At 38.8% G+C, this 12,801-nt stretch overlaps 1 long non-coding RNA gene across 1 annotated transcript; it reads left to right on the forward strand.

The window, feature by feature from the left end:
- The first annotated feature begins 5,695 nt into the window (after positions 1–5,695).
- On the forward strand, positions 5,696–11,444 carry LOC115496842 (uncharacterized). The gene is made up of 2 exons (XR_012051525.1): positions 5,696–5,785; positions 9,927–11,444. It is a non-coding gene; the product is annotated as an uncharacterized lncRNA (long non-coding RNA).
- The last annotated feature ends 1,357 nt before the right edge of the window (positions 11,445–12,801 follow it).

The raw sequence follows: 12,801 nt of genomic DNA on the forward strand, positions 1-12,801 counted from the left end.
CACAACAGCTGGATCCAGCAAAACAATATTTAGGGTGAGCAGCCCCACAGTCCCAGTGCACCAAAGTGACATTGGGCGCTGCTGGCAGTCTTCACAATTTCTCTGCTCTCCAGGAATACGTGGGTGTGTTGTCAGAATATGACAGCAACAACAAGTTCACCATAAAGTTTTCAATATAAGGACACCTCCATAATGTGATACAGGAAGCAATTTATTATCCTCAGCGTGTTGCTGGAGGGGCCAGAGGCCAGTGCTGGAGGCGCTCTCTGCTCAAGCTGTGTGCAGAGAGGAGCAACAGCATTTTACATTTGCAGTTCTGCCCCGGGAAAATGGAGCCATGGGAGGCTGGTGAGTCAATCTCCATAAATGTGTCTTTGAGAAGAGCTACATTTGGGGGCTTTATGCTGGAAAAAAAAACTTGGCTTTCCTATGCCATACAGAGTTTAATCCTCCATTCAAAAGTCTTGCTCTACTCACCTGTAACACAAAAAATACCAGCTAATGCAGTGGTGCCTGATAAATGATGACAGCGATTAGATTGCTCACACATTTGTTCTCCTGAGGAGGCTCCAATGCTGCAGTTGACTCTCCCTGAGACCCCTTTGTAGAAAGCCAACTTGCCAGTCTTACTCTGATCTATTGATTATCTGCAGCAATATAATAAATGAAATCTAAAATAACTTAACTCTTAAGAGAAACAAGTCAAGGAAAAAAAAAAGCAAAATAAAAGATTTCTCTTGCAAATGTTTTTGCATTTTCTGTGGATGAAAGAAAATTTGGTATAAACTTTAGATTTTTGACCAAAACATTGTTTGTTTCTAAATGATTTTATACTATTTTAGGTTTCCATAATTTTTAAATTGCCTCACTATCATTGAAGCTGAAATAAGATATACAATATTTTGGTGTTCCTTACAGTTTCTGGGATGTCTTTAATGAGCCAAATATATTGCAAATATTTTAGGGAAGCAAGACAGCCCTTTCTAGCCACAGATCATTTACCAGAGTTATTCAGCATATTCTGTACTTTGAACATATAAGGTCACTGCTGGATAAAGGAATGGTGCTCAAATGATTTAGCTGATTCTGAGACATGACCACAAATGTCATCAGTTAGATTGTGAAATGGCTCCTAAGGGATTTTAAATCTGAGAATGCAGAAGAAATTTATATACCAGAAATCTGTAACTGACTCAATATTCATTCCTTTCTGATGGTTATATGTAAAGAATACAACACAAGACTACTGTAAAAGTGAAAACTTGTTTTATTTGAAAGGAAGGCCACATATTTAAAAAATCTATGGTTACAAAATGTGAGAAATTTTATATTTGCAGAATAAGTATAAGTTGCTTTTGTAACCTGTGAAAAGGAATTAAGTCATTTCCTAAAGCAGAATTCATTAATGTCATTTGTGTAGTTTACAGAAAGAGACAACATTGAGACTTAGGAAGCAGAAAAATTTCAGACTTGTTTCTTTATGAGTCTTTCTTTTTGTTTCCATTTGCCAGAGCTCACATTTATTAAAGCCTTTGAAGCAGTTTTCCTATAAAAAAACTGATCTGAATTTCTTTTAAACTATCAGTAGGTCCATTCCAGTAAATTTCAGGTTTGCATATTTGCTGATCTATAAGGTGAAGGTCCCGACAGAAGCAATGAGTTGATTCACCCTGTGATACACGAGGCTGCTGACACAGGCAAACCCTCTGTACACTGGAGAAATGCAATCCATGCCTCATTCTACAGAAGCTCCAGCTCATCCCAACAGGGTGAATTAAGGATATTGTTTATTCAACAATTCACTGCTTTAATTGCACTGAGGATGTTATGCAGCATGGAGTTTTACTTGGGGTTTTGTTTGTATGCTCATGCTACCAGCACAGCACATCAAGATCTGTGCAAAAACGAGTAGGAAATGTCAGGTGCTGCCTATCAGCAATTTGGAAATACCTAGCCACTGCTTCTCCTCCATTTACCTGCTCTCCTGTAGAGCTTTATTCACTGAAGCAGAAGCAAAAAAGACCTATTAGGGCACTCATAAATAAAAAGAGCACTCCAGTGACTGGACAAGCTGCTGGAATTTTTTTTTTTTTTTTCCTTCTCCACAGTATATATGAAAATTTTTGTCAAGGGACAATATTTCATTTTTCCTTAGGTCAGTAGCACTGGGTTCTCCCCCATCTTCCCAGCCTTGCATTTAATAGCTTCAGTGGATCTGGGACAGGTCCCCAGTGCACAAGTGCTGTATCCTGATGTAGAGCTGCTTCAGTTGCTTGTCTGTACATTTGTCTCTGGATTGTGCCTGTCAACTTGTCACTCTTTACTCTAATTACATCCTTTATGATTATTCTATCTTCATCTTCAGTCCCAAAGACCCTATTTTGCCTTTTCAAAACTTGCAGAGATGTAATTGGAACTTATAATACTCAGAATGGAATAGTAAAAGTGCATCTCCTAGGAAAATCTCCCTACTGTTTTCAGTAAGCAGCTATCTCTCCTCTGTCAGGCAACATTTTTGAATGAGGACCAGACCTGCACTTTCACATCTCTGGATCTTTCATATTTTTTTTTTTCTTCTCTCCTTATCTGCCCCTCCCCCCCAAAATTAACAATATTCTCTGAAATGGATGGAAAGTGAGTCCAAATTCTTGGTATTTTAATCTAGACAAGTTCTTCACATGGTACATGGTAATACTTGAAAAAGTGTTGTAAGCAAATGTTTTACTGAACTACTTTTGTATCAGCTACGCAAAGTGGCAAGTTTTAAGGAAAATGAAATACTCAATTAAATCCATTTGTTGCTTCTTAACGGATACCACAAACTTCTTAGGTGCAAACCAGTCTTGGCTTTTTCCCACAGAATATTTCAGTTTGCATACTTGTTTTCATTCTTTTGTTTTGGTCATCTCTTCTCGCCTTCAATAATTTTTGCATTATTCCATAAAAATACTCATCTGGATGCCCAAATGTCTTACTTTTCTAACTCACCAAGTCACACTTCACAAACAATGGTTTTCACCTCCATCAGTGATGTGAATTGCTGTAAGCCTACAACATTCATGGCTTTGGCATCAAAATATATTTGCTCATTTTTTATATATTTCATGAAATGAAATAAATTAGACTGCTGCAAAATGCAATGTATCTGGTTTATGTATCATTGTGTTCTTTATACAGATTGAACTTGTCTGAATATGGAGAGATTTGGTAAGTTAACAGCCTCAGTATCTGAAAGCCTGCAAACTCATTTTTGTATGAGTTTCACTGAAGTAATGTGAAATGGCAACAAGCAGAAAAATAACAATGGGGCACAGTTCTAAGAGAAATAAATGAAGTTCTGAGAGCTTCTTGAATCCTTAAATGCAGACTTCAGGGTTTGATTTCTATTCTTTTCCTTCTTTTCTGCTTTGTGAAAATGGAAATATGGGGTTTCTTGAATCTGTGGAAACATAATTTGCTGCAGATCTGCTTTAATATTTGTGAAGGAACAGCTCTACACAGCACATGACAGTCTGAAAGGTTCATTTAACAACACTATAGCAACCAGTAAATAATTAAACACAGTACTCTATCTCAAACACCAAAGCTAAAGAAACAGGGATAATGAGAGGTTCCTTGGCCAAAGGACACAGGTTACATTAAACCATTGTTATATTGTTTTCCAAGTGGATATTTCTTGCTTTCTCTCATTTCAGCTGTTCTCTTTTAACTAAGGCACAGAGACACACATGTGGGAGGTACATCCTAATGTCAATGAAATAAGAAAGGCTGAATTCTGCGTGCAGAGAGATACTGAGCATTGACACCAGCTGAGGAAAGCTTGAGGGCAGATGTGGCAAGGCCGGCTCAGCTGATAGGTGGAAAATGTTTTAGCTGAACTGCCTAAATTAATTCTATGCAAAATTAACCCTGTAGATGATCCCCTGCAAATAAGATCCTTTGCTGCTGTGAGAAGACAAGGGCTCCATACACACCTGGAGTAACTCCTTGTATCTGAATTGGCTTCTGTTCAGCTGGTGACACCAACCACAATAATTTACCTTATCTACAGAATGAATGGCAGTGAATCAGAAGGAAAATGTATTTTGGTAGGGGATCTGGCCCCATTCTTCATGAAGATAGAGTACAATCACATAACAGTTGGTTTACTTCAAGAGGGAATCTGGCAGCCCACGAATGCAGAGGTTTCCCCTTGAGGCCATCCCGTCAAGTGCCACTGGGAACATCATGAGAGCTTGCACCTGTCCTGAAGAAGGGGGACCTTCTCTGCACCTAGCTGGAAGGAGTGGGGTATGGATAGCACCAACACCTAGAATGATGGTTTAGAAGGAATTTTTCAAAGAACTGAGCAATTATTTAATACTTAAATAATTTTTAGGGGTTTTTACCCCACATAAATATGCTATTACAATGGTAGAAGTGAGGGGATTGAGTTCCCAAACACATGGAGTGTCAGGCAATGAAGATTAGTGCTGCTGACAGCAAGAGAGGTGAGTCACAAAGATACAGAAGAGATTTTTAAAAAGAAGATATGAAGATTTGTAAGGTACATGACTTTTACATCTAACAGGCTGAGTTAGACAAGAGAAAGAAGTTCAAAAACCGATCCAATTCTTATTTCTCTCACAACTATCTGCTAAAATAGTATGATTTTCTCTAAAACATATGGCCTGCAGGACCAAATTTTTCATCCAGCAAATCAAAAACAAAATAAAAATAAGAGAAAGTATAAAACTTTTTAAAGCTACTATATAAGGGCAGGCTATTAAGGTTTCGTGCAGACTCACAAAATTTTTTCCATAGATTATCAGTTTTCCTTTAACAGATAGAATTTGTACAAACATTTGTAGTGGGATGAGGTGCTCTATGTCAAGAATCTAGAAAGAGTGTAAGGCAGAATTCTTTTATTTTTCCCCCAGCAGAATTGGAAAGGGATGATGGACTCTGCCTTCAGAGGCACATGCTATTTGCCATAAACAACAGAGCATCCTGCCTGTGTGCTGTGGGTTTGAGATGATGAAGGAGGTGCCCTGCTGCTGCTGAAGGAACAAAGCAGCTATTCTTGTTTATGGGTGACAACCAGCAACTTATCCAAAATATTAGAATTCTTGCTCCTCTGGAAAAACATGTTATAGTGGCTGCTGACTTCCTGTAATTTACTTCACCAAAAGGTGACAGATTGATTGCTTAGCGTTGGTTATTAACGTTTACAATTCCAGCACCTCTCATGGACAGCCAAGTAATTTTGAAATTTTGAATACTTCAGGGTTCTTTTGGTCTTTGAGGGAAGAAAAAGCATATAAAACTTGTCCCGTAAGGTAATGACATGTTAACAGTGTGACATCTTGCCACTGAGTGCAGGGTGTAATGGATGGGACTGGCATTGTTAACAACATGGTCATTGTGAGAGCACTGATGTCTCTGAAAAAAAGTCCATGTAGTCACACATAAATGGAAGCTACTTCCAGAATTACCTGTCCATCCTGGTAATTTATAAGTCAGGCTTTCTACTGATGGCAAAAATTATACTGTCTCCTCTGTTTACAAATGTTACAATAACCTGAGCCTTGGGGTTTATCTAAACCTGATTTAGTAGACTTGAACTTCAAAAGCAAGACATTAGACATCTGTTTCTGCAATTCAAAGGTCTTTATTATGCTCAAATGTTGTTGATTGTTTTGTTTTTTTCAGCCTTTACAAGAATCCTGAGTTGAAGGGATGCAGGGGAACATTGCTGAAATGCAGAGATTTCACACAAGAAGCTTCCTGAACTACCAAGGGCTAGGTATTAACACCAAACTGGAGAGGAGAGTATTTCCTCTCAGATTTCACGCTTTGGTCTCACCTTGTTTTTAAATTCCTTTTTGTATTTGATAAAGCAATTTTTTTTTTCTATTTGTTTTCCTTTAGGGTAATTCAAGAGCAGTTTGTCTTTTCTCTGCAGATAGAATAGACCAATATGCTGCACACAGCAAAACAAGCAACATATCAGGAAAATGTAAACTCAACATGGATGGAAAACCTGAGGGAAAACCTGTCTACTGTGAAGTATTCCCACCAGATATCATTAAACTGTACAATGCAAATCTCTTTTACGAGCTTTGCAATGTGGAATATGCTTAAAAAAGAAGACCTAACATTTTCTTAGATTAAGATCTTTTCTAAATCTTAAAGCCTGTGCTCAGGGTATGGAGCTGTCTAGTCATTCAGGTGCCTGCAAAGGAAGTCTAGGTCACAGTGGGGAATAGTGAAACAAAATGAGAGGAGGACTCAAACATTAAAGATGATCTTCACTAAAAAATTTAATGAATTCTTCATTACATTATTAATTCACTACTGAGCATAATTAATTTATTGGCCATAAATACTGCTATTTGCTTTACCATTGGGTTCTCTGGATAAAAGCACAATGTGACGTCCCTAACACATTTCAAATGCTGTAATCAGACAGTGAATATCCAGATATTCAACAGTGCTATCCAGATTTAAGCCATGGATTATTTGGTCTCTCTAAACTGCTTTCTGAGACTGGTAACAACTTAAGAGACTGCATGAATTATTTTGAACAGGTCTGATACATGGCAATAGCAAAAACAAAAAAAAAAAAAATCACATTCAAACATATCTCTGTTTATAGGATACCTGAGGCTGTTTCTAAGTCATTTGCCTTTTCTCCACTGTTCCACTACTTAGAAAACCCCACATTAAAATACCTCTTAAGCTCTATATTCAGTGTTCAAGATGTGGACAGATGTGTGGGAGTTCTCTGCACACAGGCAAAGTCCTCACTTAGAAAAGAAAAACACAAATTGTAAATTATGCAGAGAAGTTTGAGAACCTGCACTTGTTTGACAACACCTTTTCTCAACACTTATGTTCTTATTTTCATTACCAGTATTATTATGGCATCTCACATGTTCCCCCACTGTTACAAGGATTTCCATATATGCAGTAGGAGGTGGAAGGAGAGAAATGTCAACCAGAACTTTCAGTTTGGGTCTCAAGTATGTACTTGTGCTCCTTCTTTCCCCAGATAGTAATAAAGCACTCTCAAGTCTGATATATAATCACTGTTGTTCTCTTGATATTGGAGTATGCTAATGTCACACCTCTACAGTCTTATCTAAATGAGTTCACTGAGTTGCATAAATAATATGGGCTATGACATGTGAGAAAAAAAATCAAGTTCAGTCTCTATAATCAATGCTAGCTTGGCAAGTCCAATGAATCAAACAATCAATGAAAAAGGCTGATCTATGTCACTGCAATCAGGGACAAACTGCATCTGAATCAGAAAGTTTATTTTTTACATTGTTTCTTTTGAAGGGACAATCTTCACAGGTAATCTGCAGAGGACATTGCTGAAGAAATCTGGACAGAGAAGAATTCCACCATCAGAAAGTTTTACAACAAAATTTCCTTGAATTACATTTTAAAAATCCAAACATTGACCTTTCCAAGAAACTGCTGAGTTCTTTTGAAGGAGGAAGTTTAGCTAATTTCTATTTCTGTTAACCATTTCAAAAGAGAGGAAAAGTATTTTTTTTCCACAGTTCAAAAATGAGCACTCATATTTTCAAAACTTAAGGTGTGGTGGACAAAGTTTCATAGGAGAAAGGGACCAGGCCACAATAAGATAAAAAACGTGGGGGAGAAATAAGTTTAATTTATAAATAGGTGTATTTTTCCTTAAAACTTTGTTGCTGGTGAAATTTATGTAGAATTGTAGCATGCCTTCTCTTACTATGTTGCATTAGATGCCAAAAGGCAGAGTTAGAGGCCAGATGATAGCTGTCAGGTGAGCTTTTCTTTCAGTGTCTGGCTCAACTCTGTTTCTTTATGATATAAAGGCATTTGAGAAATGTGGCCGTAAACATTTGACATAATATCTGAAATGACAGACTAAAATTGTTTATGCCTGTTCTCCACCTTCTGTTTGAATGCACAAATCTTCAAGAAATAAGAGTAGACTTCTTCCCCCAAGGATTCTCTTCAAGTGTTGCTTTTGTGCTATGACAGAATGCAAGAAAAAAATGAAAAATTACCCCCAGAACCAAGACCATTAATGACACAGGGAAGCACTCAACTCTGAGTCACTTTTTGAAACGCCACACAGAATCAGGGCTCAAGTTTTTCTACAAAACTTGCTCATTCCCTGACACTTGTGAAATGAGGTGCTGGCTCAGCCCAGCAAGCTGCTTTGATGTGCATCAGCTAACTTTTGCCTTAGGGTCTGATCCTACTGCTCACTTGCCTGCTTTTAGGGGTGCCTTCATCCCCTTTCCAGACTAGAGGCCTGATGCACTCTGTGAGCACAAGTGACATGCTTTGTCTGTAGTCTTTTGAGGGAAAATGTTCATCCAAACCTGAGACAAATGAAAGTCATTCTTGAAAGAATTGTGAGGGAAGTGCACAGCTACAACTCCACAATCATAAAGACATCTCATATTGGCACTGCCATTGTAGAAGGCTAACTGTGCATGCCTCCAGTGATGATGATGATGATGAGTCCAGAAAATCCACTTTAATAATATTACAAATTACCAACTTTGTATCATTAAACTAATAATCACACCTGGATAAGACAACAGAATTTTCAGAATTTGAAGGATTTCTTATGTGAGGTGAAATAATGGATAAGATTAGGAAATAATTTTAAAGTACAGGCTCAAAAACAATGTTACAGCTACTAAGTCAAGCATTCAGATTATACCTCATATATCCAGCTTGTAAATTATTAAATGGTATTTATTTATATGATCACATCATGTTTTTCTCTTCCACTTTATCCATACCTCCTCCAGAAGCCAAGTGTGCTTTTTTTTTAACATAATGATAGAATGTACAAATGAAAAAAAGCTCTCCTGGGTGAGAGGAGAAGTCTGTCCTGCCGAGCCTTGGGCACACTGAGTGCTGGTGAGATAAGCAGCAGTAGGAAAGCTGTGAGCCTGGTCCCCTTCATTTCATCCTCCCACATTGCTTGGTGCAATAGGATAGCTGGGGACACATCCTTGCTTTTCCTGTTTAATATTCAGGTATGGACTTGCTCTCTACAGAGTGGAATAGACATCTGGAAGTCATCTGTCTCTGTCTGAGGGCAGGATTAGCTATCCTTGACGGATAGATATCCAATGTATTCAAAAAATCCCTGGTGAAGAGCTCTCCTGAGCCTTTTTTATATGATCTACTTTCTCTGCTTACCTTCAAAAATATTTTCTTCGTAGTTAACCTAACCCTCCTTTCTTGTATTTTAAGTCAATAATTCTTAACCTTCACAGCATCAACACAGTAGTAAATTTTCTGCCTTTCCCAGACTCTTATGGAAGTAATTGGCAGCAATCTAAATAAACTGTTTTAATGTGATGGCTGAAGTGAGCATCAGCAGCAACAACAACAAAATACCCTGCTTTAAGCTGTCTGCAGCATTGGCACTGTGCCTATATTCACGTGAGCGTACCATGGAATGTTCTCTGGCACTGGGGCCAGCAGGGATGGAATGGCCTGGGTGTGCTAAACACTCTCTGCAGCATCATGGCCAGCAGCAAAAACAATGCTGCCTACTGCTGTAATATCTGATCAGCACAGGAGTTGTATTCCTTGCCCTGGTGGTCTAACCTATGCAAATCAAAACAGAATAAGGAGGCCAGCAGTGGTACAGCTGACTGAAATATTGCATTTTTTAATTTTTGGTTTACTTTATTGATTACAGAATGCCACTTGTTTGCATACTGGGCCTCTAAGTACCTCATGGAAAAAGTAGCATTATTACACATGCACAAATACAAATTTAGTGTGCTTTCTTTTCTCCCAGTTCATTACTCACAACACAGCTTTTATGTGTGTCTCCAGTCTCCCTTTGTTTTTGAACTCATTTTCCATCCCTTTGGAGTCCCAACCTCATATAATTTTTATTTCTTATTTTTCAGGATTTCTAAGAATTGATCTGGCCTTTCCACTGCATCTGTGCAACATGCCTATAGAACTTCCACAATGGACTTTTGACCCTTTGGTATCTTCTGAAATGCAGCAGCATATATGGATGGTCTGAATGCTGTTTTCACCAGTATCCTCTGTCTGAACACAGGTCCAGTTTGATCCAGCAGCCTCATTCAGTGTGCCCTGTTCCAGTGTCACAGGAACCTGTAGATAATTCTCTTCTGTTTCTTTTGGAGTATTTCCTCCTCCATGTTCACAGCAAAGCCTCTTTGCCTCTTTATCAGTGGTAGTCCTCTACCCTTTTCCATTCACTTGCTCTACCAAAAGCAATTTCCTTTCCCAATCATCAGATAATATTTATGCATTAAAATCTGTGAATAATAATAGAAATACCCCATTTCAAAAGCAGAGAAGCCAAATAGACAAAATTAAGCTGTTTTGCTGGATAGGAACTTCTTTCTGAACTGCCTTTTCCTTCAAATACCATTTCAGCCCTAGTTTAGCTTTTCTCACTGAGCAAGATTTTGTCTATCAACTGATAATGTGAAAGTTTGAAACTTTTCATATCCAGCCTAGATAGTACCTTATAAGCAGTCCTTTGGCTTACAGGAAGAAAGCATCAATAGAAATACAATTTATCTTGTGCTCATCACCCGGAGGGGTTCTCAAGCACTCTGGAGCAGATCTGCAGCTCACAGGTGGGCAGAGCACCAGCACACAGCCCAAGGTGTGTGTCTGCAGGAAGAGGGGTTGGTCAGGCACAGACAGACACTTGTGCAGCTCTGCATACATGCCTCTTCTGCAGTTTAAATCTAAGTCTGACATTCTGGCAGAACATTTTAACCAGGGCAAAAGTCAAGGAAATGTGTTATTGCCTCCCCCTTTCCCATACCTGGACTATTGTGTCTGAAAGATCTTATTTGCTGGGCTCTCCTAATCCGTGGGCCCCTCTTGCCCCTCTCTGCTCAAGCCCACTGAGCTCAGGAGCCCGGCTGACACTTATCACCCCATTTCCTTATCAGGCTCGAGGTAGCATGGGCATTTCTTCTCATCACTTACACAGATTTAAGAGGCAAACTAGATCACAGTCCACTTTCATGTTTCCTTCCTAATGCAAGTTATTCCATTAACACTCTCGTGTCCACTTCAGAAGATTTCACAGGCCAAAATACTCTCACACATCAAAGTAAAACTCTCCAGGCTGCTCATAAATAACTCCACAAGCATAGACAACCGTATTATGCAACTATGAAAACAATTTTTCTGTACAAATTCTTCAGAAGATTAACATCCTTTCATATTTGTTTCATCTTATGTATCTCACAGAAGAGGATCTAGGAGCACGGACATGTTATGATGCAGAAAATGCAGAAAAAGTTTCTCTTGGCTGATGGGGTTACCAAGGCACTGTTAGGTAGGAGGAGGAATCATTGATTCAGAGGAATCAATTTTTCTGGAAAAGGTTATATATATATTGAGAAATAAAATAAAAGAGAGGGGGAAATCACTACACAGGCAAAAATAGCTTTCTATAAGCTGCCCTTGGTTGCCATGGTTCCTTACTTGCCTTGTCAATAAAAATTATGAATAATAATACCTATATGAAAGTCAGACATAATCACACTTCTATTGCTGCCCTCACAAACATACACAAATTTTTACTCCTACGCTGTATTGATTCTTTCCTCACTCTGGAACCACTTCAAGCAGGTCTTGAAGTTGCCAAACACTTTGGCACCTCAGAGTACAAAGCCATGGGATCCTTTTTACCCCTACTCAGTGATGTTCTTCCTGTGGCCTCTGAAGGTCCCCACTCAGGGCTGTGTGCCCAGTGCTCCCACAGGGGCTCTCCAGACATTCTCTGCAGGGATGCAGCACGGGCATAGAAAGAACAAGGGAAAACAAAGGTTGAAAAATATCCTCCCCAGGACAAAATTTTCTGTGGCAGAAGCGATGGACACAGAAAATTTTTCTGGGGTAAGCACCTGAGGCTGTCACACCTGGTCAGACACAGACCTCTCCCTGCATTGCAGTGAATCCACACCCCAGCATTCTCAAGAACAGGTTCTCAGCTGCTAGATTTCAGCTCCTTCAGAATTTAACAGACACAACAAAAGCTCTTTCTTGGTTGTGGGAAATTGTGCTTACCACGAATCTAGGGCCCAGCTCCTTTCCTTTACACATCCCTACACACCCACCCCCTTCAATTTCCCTCAGCTTTCTGCTCCCAGGTTTAGCAGGTGTGACCTCAGAGGCTGTCATGCTCAGCAGTATCTTGCCTTTGGTATAGACTCACATTTTCCTCTGAGTTCTGGGCTATAAAATCATCCAGAAGTCACTGCATTGAAAGTAAGAGGTACTAACTTGAACCTTTGAGAAGGCAGGTACATCCCTGCCAAAGATACTGCCTTTTGAATGTCAAATTACCCTTTTTTTAATGGAAATTTATTAATAAAATTAGTAAGCACTCATAGGCTGTTTTTGCCTTCTGAAAATATTTAATTTGGAATTGTATTTTAATTGTCAAATAATAAAATATTTAGTTAAGTATTCCTCCAGAATACCAAAGAATTCCAGACTGTTCTGCAAAGATCTCAAAAAGCTCTGTAAGACAGGATACTAAGGGAATACACGGAGACTTGACTACCAGACTCAAACTAGAAAGTATTTGCTTTGGCAATCCTGGATGAGTTTGGGATTTTCCAGAGTAACTTGTGATATTTGGTTTCCTTTTTTTTGCAATTTTTTTTTTTATTGGCAAATATTTAATTACTTTATCCTGTAGTTCAGGCATCTGCAAAATTAAAATGTTCCCCTTTCCAGTTATGTTCTGAAAGAGAAGGCTCTTCTCATCTTTCACCACAC

This window comes from Taeniopygia guttata, chromosome 1 (assembly GCF_048771995.1).
Source record: "Taeniopygia guttata chromosome 1, bTaeGut7.mat, whole genome shotgun sequence".
Classification (NCBI taxonomy): Eukaryota; Metazoa; Chordata; class Aves; order Passeriformes; family Estrildidae; genus Taeniopygia; species Taeniopygia guttata.